This window comes from Carassius carassius, chromosome 23 (assembly GCF_963082965.1).
Source record: "Carassius carassius chromosome 23, fCarCar2.1, whole genome shotgun sequence".
NCBI lineage: Eukaryota > Metazoa > Chordata > Actinopteri > Cypriniformes > Cyprinidae > Carassius > Carassius carassius.
This window is the reverse complement of record NC_081777.1, coordinates 22,049,234-22,059,547: the sequence shown is the minus strand read 5'-3', so window position 1 is coordinate 22,059,547 and position 10,314 is coordinate 22,049,234. Positions and strand designations below refer to the sequence as shown.

Here is a 10,314-nt window from a genome sequence, read left to right as displayed (position 1 = left end):
TGGAGTTAAACTAACACTATTGACACTCACAGCTGTAGTCACAATATAAACTTTTTCACATGAAACTGTCATACTGTTGGAAATCATAAACTGGAAAGTTCCAGCACTGGCACTAGTAGATACATTTGATGATGATGATGATGATTTATTAATTGTATTTATAAATTGTTAAGGTTTGGGTTATTTTATAGGGTTAAGGATTAATACTAATAATAATTTATTATTGGGTTTAATGTTGTTATATTTTTATTATTATTATTATTATTATTATTATTAAATTAATAACAAAACTATACATATATACATAAGTTTAAATACAGATGTATCTATTTAAGTAGTAGTAACCATTTTATAAAAGCAGTTGTCAGTGTTCATGTTTGCAGACCATGATTTATACATGATTATACTTGATTTATTATTTGGTTAGGGTTAAGATTAGTAACCCTGTGTTAAGTAGTAATAGCAGTAGTAGTAGTGTTAATTAAAAATTATTAATAATATAAAAATATTTTATATGTAAATATATTCATTTTTTATGGTATCTACTATATACATACAGTATTAATTATTAATTATAATATTTAAGTAACTATTTTATAAAAGCAATTGCAAGTATTCACAGCTGAAAGGTTTGCAGGCCGTGATTATACTCATAGTATCGCCACATTAATGCTTAATTACAAATGTGAAGCAAGGTTTGAGGTTTTATTTGGCAGGATTAAGATTAGTAACGCCTTGTTTTTGCAGCATTACCGTGTATCCTCACATTCTGGCCCGCCGAGAGACCTTCCTCTCTATTCTGTTCCCTGCCCTCTGTGGTCCCATCAGTCCTGCAGTCATTAAGACTCCACACTGCATCACCCTCCTTTCCCTCATGGCCGCCCACCCATTGTATCTCAGCACAAAACTGCCCATGTTGTAATTACCATTAGCACAAACAGGAGAGCAGCTTCATTGATATGCTGTTGGTGGCTGGGCAAGTGGCGGGCTGGCACACAATAACCTGGGCGTAGAGGGGGCTGTTAGCACCAGGGACAAGGGGCAGAGCTGTCTTCTTTCTGAATGCAAAAGGGCTGCCCGAGCCACACGTCATTCACTACACGCACCAACTTTAATTAATTTGCATCCGTCTCTCTCCTGTGTGTTTCAGTGCTGCTGACCCCCACATCTCATTCTGAATGGAGCCATCTACCCCTCCACGGCTGTCAGAAGGGCGGCTTCTTGTACTCCGTTTAAAGAAAACAGGCCCTTGAGAGTCCGCATTGTCTTAAACGTGAGTGAATGTGTGTTTCTATGCAGATACATGATAATCACTGCAGTCGAGATGACTTTTTTGAAATAACGGTCTCATTTTACACTTCAGTATGGCAGCCGTGTTCAGCTTATTAAGACTATTGATTCTACATCTGTTCTGTACGGACTTCCTGTGGCGGCAGCAAATGGCTCTGCATGCCTCCCTCTGCTGTTTATTGATAGTTTGGAACATAATCTTGATTTTATTGATAATTGATAGAACCATTTGAGAAAAATTCCACGCAGTTTGATTTCGCAGCCGCTCACTCCGCTGATTAAACCACATTGCTTTTGGCCACATTTGCACCCGCTTTGATTCCAAGACATCTGTGAATAAGCCTGATCGCCAGACTTATCAAATTGCTGTGGTCTTGAACTTTGCCCGACTCAGATTAAGCCCCAGGAAGAAGTGGATCCTCTTGGTGAGTAAGTCTTTTGTCCTTCATGCTGTTTGGGTGTTTGATGTACTGAAATGGCCTGCTCTGACTTTGTAGGATGAAACAGGGCTTGAACTGTATGTTGTCTCTGAAGTGGTCTGTTGCTTATGATAACTTTAATATATCTAGTGCTCGACCGATGCTCATTGTAGTCACTGTGTTGAGTCGCACTGCAGGAGGCCGTAAGGAGGTGATTAACTAATGGTGGTGGTGTTTTCAGAAGAGAAATCCGGTCGGGAGAGCAGAGGTCCCTTTAAAGCCGCTGGACGCCTATTAGGAGATTAAAGCATGCCTCTGAGCCAGCCTGGCCAGCAGCAGGTAGCCTGACACCAAATTAAGAACGGTCAACACATCACACCTCCCAGACCGGGAGACTGACATTTGACCTCACAAAATCATCAGAACTGAGTATTCACTGGGATGCATGGAATTTAAAATCTGAACAGATTTTAAAACACTAGGCATCATTCACTTGCCAACTTTGTCAATGGTTTCATGGTTTGCGCACCAATGAGTCTTCTGCAGTGAATGGGTGCCGTCAGATTGGATGTCCAAACAGCTGATAGAAACATCACAGTAATCCACAGTCCATCAGGTAATGTCTTGTGAAGTGATAACCTTGTTTTTAACTCAAAATGCTTTTTCTGACTAAAATACGAGTCCTCTATCCATAATATTGCTCCAGTGAAAAAGTTGTCTTATCTCAATAAAGAGAGAAATATGCACAGACCATGCTCTATTTACACATGAAACAGGCCAGAATAGCTCTAAACAAATATGTTTGTGGATCTTGAAGTGATATTTGATATTTTGGCCAGAAGCAACAAAGATAAAACACCTTAATGATGGATTTGTTTCTTACCAACATGCAGCTTTTCACTTTACAAGACATTAATTAATGGACTGGAGTCATGTAGATTATTTGTGGATTGTTGTGATGCTTTTTTTCATTCTGACGGCACCCATTCACTGCAGAGGATCCACTGGTGTGACGCTAAACTTCTCCAAATCTTTTCCAATGAGGAATCAAACTCCTCTACATCTTGGATGAGTACATTTTCAACAAATTATCATTTTTGGGTGAATTATTTCTTGAAATCTTTCAAAGAGCAGAGAAAGTGTACCCTGGCTCATCATAATCCTGAAATCATCTTGCACCTTTAAGCATGCAAATATACATGTAACCAGGATGAGGGCTTAGGTTTTTTCTACCTTAGAAAAATCAGTGGCAAACCACACTGTTGCTACAGAACACCTCCCGTCCTGAATGTATAAGTGATAGTTGTTGACTCGCCCACATTAACATCATCTCCCCTGCGGCCCATAGCCTGTGGAAGAGTGAAAGCACTGTGTCCGCCTCAGGGAAAACAGATGAAGTGGCTCCACACTCTGTCACTCATAGTCATAGTGATGGTGTTGAGGCCTGTGCGACTGGCTATTCCCAGTAGCGGTGTGTCTGCATGCGCTCGTGTGTGTGTGTACGTGGCGCTCTGCCCCCGGCATGTCTTGTTTCAGAGTGCTGTCACTCCCTGCTTCCCAGCATCTATTAACACTGCCATTATCATGCTAATCTACATTGTATGATTACATAAAGTAATTTATGCACACTTTTATTGCAAGGCTACACACAGAGAAGCTTCTCCAGAAACATGTAGAAAAGTGCCTCTGTTTGCTGTCCACTTCTTTTTATCACCCAGTTCACTCACCGCTCACAGTTTGTGGATAATGCTTATCTTAAATGTTAAAGTATATTATTTTATTGTGCTTTTAAAGGCTTTTATTGTGCTGTGAAATCTAAGAGCCTGCTCTTGCTTGTGATATGATTAATATATTATCATATGCTGTACATCAGGGCTTTCAAAAACGTAAAATGTTTATTATGTATTTATTTTATTTTAATACATTTAACAGATAAATGTATTTCATACATATTGATTATTAATTGATATGTATTAAAATAATTAATCATTTAATCATTATATTTTAAGTATTTTTATTTATTAATTTTCTTTTCTAAATACACTCATTAAAACATTCAGTTCAATTCAAAACAGTTCACATAAATTTAAATTGAATATTGTGTAGAAAAAAGTTATCTGTTGCCTTAAGGAAATATGTTTCAAGAAATGTTTTAATCATTTATTTTGGCTGAAGTATCATTACAGATGAAAGTCAATCATTTAATTTTGGAAGCACCATGCTTATTAAATGGGTCGCTCACAAGGGGACCATCATGTTTATTGGTTTTTGGTATTAAAAAGTTTGAAAACACCTGCCTTACATTACAGCTCCTACTTGAGTGTGAACTTTACTATGTACTAAAAATGTAAACAACAAACAGAAGCATAACAAACTGTAGCCTGAGTGTAAGAAGCCACAGATTCTCTCTATTTCTCATTTAGTCACAGACACTGATCTAATTAGAAATGCAGAAGGCTGTTAAATTAAAATTGTATCACACTTATTAACATTTTAACTAGCAACCCCACCTTCCTCCGGTGCCAAACAAGGACACTCTCACCACCAACACGTGGCAGCTGTACCCCCGAGAGGAGAGCTTTATGCAGATCATGCTTTACATTGTTTACGCACTTTATGCAGGTCGCCCCACGCAAATGGCATCCTCCTCTATCGGGGAGCATAAAGTGTAGCTTTTTCCCCATTTCTTGGCTCTACGGAAACACTAGTTGTTAATGGAATCCTATTTGTGCTCCTATTGGATGGGCTAATGGTCTCCCTTTGAGGGGAACGCTCCAAATTAAATAGCACAGATTCACATCTGTCAGACAAAACCAGGAGGCTCTTTGTAATCAATGACCCAGACCGGGAGAGGCTCCATGGGGGACTTTTCCTCCATGATGGTATCAAACATGAGGACACACCAGGGACAATGGAATCTCCCCCAGCATGATCTGCCTGCGTTCAGGACTATCTACCGGAGGTAGAGGGGGGCAAATGGGGTTAATGCACATTTATAAAACAGGGGCGTAAAATACTTAAGCCAGGGTCTGATTTATAATACCACAATATGACCGAACTGTAAGAAGAAATCTCTCTCTCGTTTTTAAAATGTTTTTTTCGTTCTGTGCAAATATTGCCGCCGGTGTTGTGTTAAAGTGTTGAACCCCATTAATTTTATCACCCCCCCCCCTCCTCTCTCTCTCTCTCTCTCTCTCTCTCTCTCTCCCTCTCTCTACATCTTTGAATTTTGTTTGGAGGAGAGGTAGTGCAGAGAGCCAAAGCGTGAGAGAGGGTATGAAGGCCTCCCGCTGCTGTGGAGATTTTCTCCTCGTTGTTAATTTTCCTCGCTCCATATGGCGCCACAGACTCCTCACCTGCAGGCTGTAGCAGGCTGGCAATGGGAAGCGGGTGGAGAGGACCGGAAAAGAGAAGAGAGGCAGGCGGGAGCGGGAAACGCCAACAGACGTCCTCGGGCCCAGCCTGTCATTTACGCATCCCTGTGCATCTGTGTGCGAACCGACCGGCCTCCCCTGTGTGCAAACATACTCACACGTGCCACAAACAGAGTGCGGCAGTTTGCAAGCGCATGTTTGGGAGGGGGTCAGGGGTCAGGAAGAGGGGCTATGTTGAGCTATGGTGTCCCTGTTAGGGGTGTCCACTCCGTTTGGCAGGTGACACTAGCATCACACAGGCTCTGAGGCTCAGTGTGTGTTTGTGTGCCCTGTGGCAGAGGGACGGACACATAGGGAAGATGTGGGAAGCTTTTCTTTGTTACTGGAGAGTAGAGGAATGGATGGGAGGGTTTCATCCTGGCTTGTCATTGATTAGAGAAGGCTCTTTAATTCCCTCTCACCCCATGGTGTGATTCATTTGCATGCTCTGGCAGGAGGTAATGGAGTTTTGTTTTACGATTCGCTCTGAAAATCCTTGAAGACATGAGACATGATCTGATGCATATGCAGCCGCCAGCGAATTGCCTTCTGATTGATTGTTTCTTCCGCTCTCTCTCTTTGCTTTTCTCTTCTCCCTCATTTTTTTTCTTTATGTTTGAAAGTATTTGTCATAGTGATACAACTTTGAGAGCATTATGCTTATGCTATCTGCATATACCAATATTGTTTTGATGTTGCATATGATGTACAAATATGAAGATGTGTTTAGAAAGAGTGACACCTTTACATATGTTGTATGTAAATCATCTGGATGAGTTGAGAACAGGAAGTTTAGCTGTGTAGGGTAAGTGTAGCTGGAGTGCTAAGAATATGTAGATTTTATATACGTGTGTGTGTGTGTGTGTGTGTGTGTGTGTGTGGTGTGTGTGTGTGTGGTGTGTGTGTGTGTGTGTGTGTGTGTATATATATAAATATATAAATGACTTTACACACACTACAGTGCACTACAAGTCTCATGCACATTAAGGCTGCATTTATTTAAACAAAAATAAAAAATACAGTAAAAGCTGTAATCTTGTTTGTAAACTGTTTTCTATTTTTATATATTTTTTAAAAAAATTGTAATTAATTTATGAATCCTGTAATGGCAAGCTAAATGTACATCAGCCATTACTCCAGTCTTCAGAGTCACATAATCTTTTAGGAATGATTCTAATATTTAGATTTCGTTCTCAAATAACTTTTCTTATTATCAATGTTAAAAACAGTTAAACAGTGCTGTTTAATATTTTTGTGGAAACTTTCTTTTTTTTTCAGGATTCTTTATAGAAAGCTTAACTGAACAGCATTTATTTTAAACAAATATTTAGTAAAATTTTAAATGCATGAAATTGTCAATTTAATTCACCTGTGACAGCTATCTTGTTCTTTCTATCAGATGACTCTTTGCAGTGGTTTATTTATTATATATTCACTATATATAATAATAACAAATTAAATCATTATTTTATATCCTTATATTTATCCCTTATTTTTTTGTTTAATGCTTACACTTAGTCATATTCAGCATATAAAGGCTGTTTATTTTAATTTTTAAAACAAATGTGTGAATTATTTTTTACAGTGCAACTACAGTGTACTTTCTCTCAGGGACAATTCTATATTATCATTTTTTCTGAGTTAATTTATTTTGCATGTGTTGATTGGAATATTTCACAGTGAAAGAACAGTTAATTTTTGTGGTTACAATTACATTTAGTACTACAAGACACTACTACTATTAAGAACTACTAGAGAGCAGTTGTTTATACAGGTGTGTGTGTGTGTGTGTGTGTTGGCATTTAACTGTGTGCCAGAGGCTTAGATTTTGGGTAGGGTCCTTCGAAAGTGGGCGTGATAAAAATTTGTCCGCTGCTGAGAGAGGCCATGTCTGAGGTCGCAGCTAAACCCATATGCCGCTGGCGCCTGGCCGGCCCATAATTCCCACACAGATGAACAGTGTGCTAACCTCTGTCCTGACGGAGCTAACTCGCCTGGATTTCATTTCACCCACAGGACTGTCATTTTGATAACAATGGGGCAGAGTGAGGAGAGACACAGAGGGCTTTCCTCTCTCCCTCTCTCATCTTACATTCTCCTTTACTCTTATCTCCATGGAGACCAAAGCCAAATGCCCTTGCTCAGCACCCAGCGTCCTCCCTCTACCCTCCGCTTATTCTCTTCTGAAGTGAATTAGGGGTTCAAAAGCAGCTGTTGATCACAGGTAGTCACCTTTTTTTTCCACAAACTCCAAGGTCTGTCAATTAGAGCTGTGCTTTCATGGGCCTTGAGGTTGATTTTGTTTATTCTGGACGGCTGCTTTTGGATTATTTCAAAGGGAACCAAGAGAATGTGATGTTTTTTTTTTTCAACTTTGGCCTGACACACAATTTGTAGAGTTGGTAAACTTAACGTATTTATAACTTTTTACATGCGCCACACAAAATAATGCAAAGAATCATTTATTAGAACCAAAGTGTCGAAATGGGCCAATATGGCTGATGAGAAATGATGCGATGAAGGGGAAATATGCGCTTTTATGATTACTTTCAAACTCTACTCTGGAACCTTACCCATAAAGATAATAAATATGCAAATTAAACTGTACCATTCATTCCAGAAACATCCCATTTGAATTTTAACATGAAAAAGCATTGTAATGTGATAAGTAATCAGTCTGCAAAATGTGCTAAATACAAGTTTGAATTCCCTGTGAGATAAATAAGCAGGCGAAATGTGAGTTTTATTGCCGCTTTTAATGACAGTTCTTATTGACTTGGACAAATGGATAATACACCTAGCAAATGCGCATTAATATTATTTTCCAATTGCTCCGGCATGTGGTTGGCAATTAGAGTTATTTTAGCAATGCAGGATGAATTCATTATCCACGTCGACTGATACTTCATTTTCCAGCAGCAGAATGGATATTGTGTCAGGTAGGGGGTCTCTAGGTATTAACGCAGAGGGGAAAAAAGCCTTATTTGATTTAGAGAATGAATCAATAAATGCATTGTGGCTTTGTCTAAGAGGCCCTGTAAAATGAGCAAGTAATTTACTGCATCCCGTCCAGGAAATAGGGGCATTGAAAAAAACCACAAGGGGGGTGTCTCAGGCCTGTCCTTTGATTGATCGACTCAAGATACAACAAAAGTTTCTGAATTCCCACCTTTATAACAAGTTTGAGAGTTGCTTTCTGTGTTCTTAATTGCAAATTTTGGTACAACGGTAGTCAAAAGATTTGAATATTGATTTGGTTGTGAATCGCAGGACTTTTTTTTTTTTTTTTACAATTTACAATTGTATTGTTGTTGTTTTTGTTGCTAAAATGTTCTAAAAAAAAAAAAAAAAAAAAGTTGACATCCCTTTCTTGCATTGTCTTAGCCACTCAGCCTAAAGTAAAGGGCAGAGGAAAGGGTGATTCAGCATTCACAAACCTTAACTTCTTAAATGTAATGCTATTAATTTAACCTTATCTGTTCTATGAGCAAAAACAAACTGGATATAGTCATCTCATTTCTTTCTGTCTTTAAACCCTGAGGAAACATGTTGTGTTATTGCGTTTGCACTCTCTCTTCTGTCTGTCTCATGTTGCCTTAATACTCCATTTGAGCATGATCATTGGACGTGCAAATGATTGTTTGTTGTGAATTTAAAAAGAGTTGTATAATCCTTAAGAAGAAAAGAACTTGCCAGGACTTGTTACTTTTTGTTTGTGTTGAGAAAGAAAGCGTTCTCATCAATCATTGCCATTCTGAGCTAAATTGATGGCGCTGAAATCAATTTTTAAAGTAAAAGATACACAACATACACTTTGCCATGCACCCAAATATGCTAATTCCCATTTATGGTTTGATGTCAACTTCAAATTAAATGAGATTTTAATTGAAAATGAGAATTTTTGTGTGGGGCCTCTGGAAAAGAGTGGCATGGGAGCGACGCGTTGTTTTTTCTTTTCAGCCTGAGAAGAACGTCGTCGAATGAGAGACATCGGAAAAACAACATTTGAGAACGGGTTGAGCCTATATATGTGTTTCTTCAACCCTGCAATTCTCCAACAACCTAAGGGCTAGTGAAAGTGCAGTGTGAAATTAACGTTCTTTTCCGTATTCCCCCTCCAAATCAAGGCGCGGGCTATTAACATTTGTGTATTTTCATTATGGAAATGGTGTTAACACATGCCCACAGATTGCCACTAGCAATGCAATAATTTCCTCCCTGTGATCATAATGTGTCCGAATGAGTCGTTTTGATTATGACATGCTAATTACATATTGCCTCTCATCTTTTACTCTGTTTTTTTTTCAGCTTTTCAAATGCACTCCATCCAGGGATCTTTAATAGTGAGCTTTTATGAGTTTGAAGGAAAGGGGAGAGAGTGAGGGAGAAAAAAATATATCATCATGCCCCATGTTCCTGTCGGCAGTGTGAGACCCACGCTTCACTGGCTCCCTTTAAACTTCCCAAATTGCATTTCACAATGAAGAAATACCCAAGCCCTTAACTGCCTGTATTAGATTAGACACCATTAGACGTAATAGAACATTTCTACCCCTGTGATATTTTCATAAGAGTTTGATGCGTTTGATTAATCTGGGCACATTTTATTGCATTAATGATTTTTCCTCGCTGTTCCACTGTAAAGACATCATATGTAGGCTAATGCTGTTTTCTGCCCCCGCTCTCCCTCCTTTTTTTCTCTCTCTCTCTCTGTCTCTGTAGCCTGTTCAAGCCTGCGCGTTTATTGCAATGCATTGCTGATGAGGTGAGTCGCCGTCTTATGTGCTTTCACTCCTAAAGTCATTGGTAATGGAGTGGAAAGCTTATATTTTGTTTCCTAATGAAGCACGGTGGAGTTGCAGGCAGAGCGACTCCATCTCGCTCAGTAACACCAGACTCAACTGCCCCCAGCCATCCTGCTCTGAGCTTGAACAGGCAGAACCACACAGTTGTCCTAAGGAGAAGAGGAGCTCGGGGGGGCAGTACGCAGCATGTTACTGGAGGGTTATGACGAGTCAGGTTCAGACGAGATAAAATGTGCAGACAAACAGGTAGATGCTTTCATTTGTGGCTTTTCAACTTAAATATTTAACAACTGGATTTTGTGAATTGGACATTTAAAGCAATGGTGGTTCACAACTGGTTTTGCTTTAGGACTCATAGACCAAACAGTTTGCAAGTACTTCATGTTA

At 39.2% G+C, this 10,314-nt stretch overlaps 1 long non-coding RNA gene across 1 annotated transcript; it reads left to right on the top strand.

The window, feature by feature from the left end:
* Nucleotides 1-1,144: 1,144 nt before the first annotated feature.
* Nucleotides 1,145-10,165, top strand: LOC132101949 (uncharacterized). Its single transcript, XR_009423250.1, has 3 exons — nucleotides 1,145-1,273; nucleotides 9,845-9,887; nucleotides 9,969-10,165. It is a non-coding gene; the product is annotated as an uncharacterized LOC132101949 (long non-coding RNA).
* The last annotated feature ends 149 nt before the right edge of the window (nucleotides 10,166-10,314 follow it).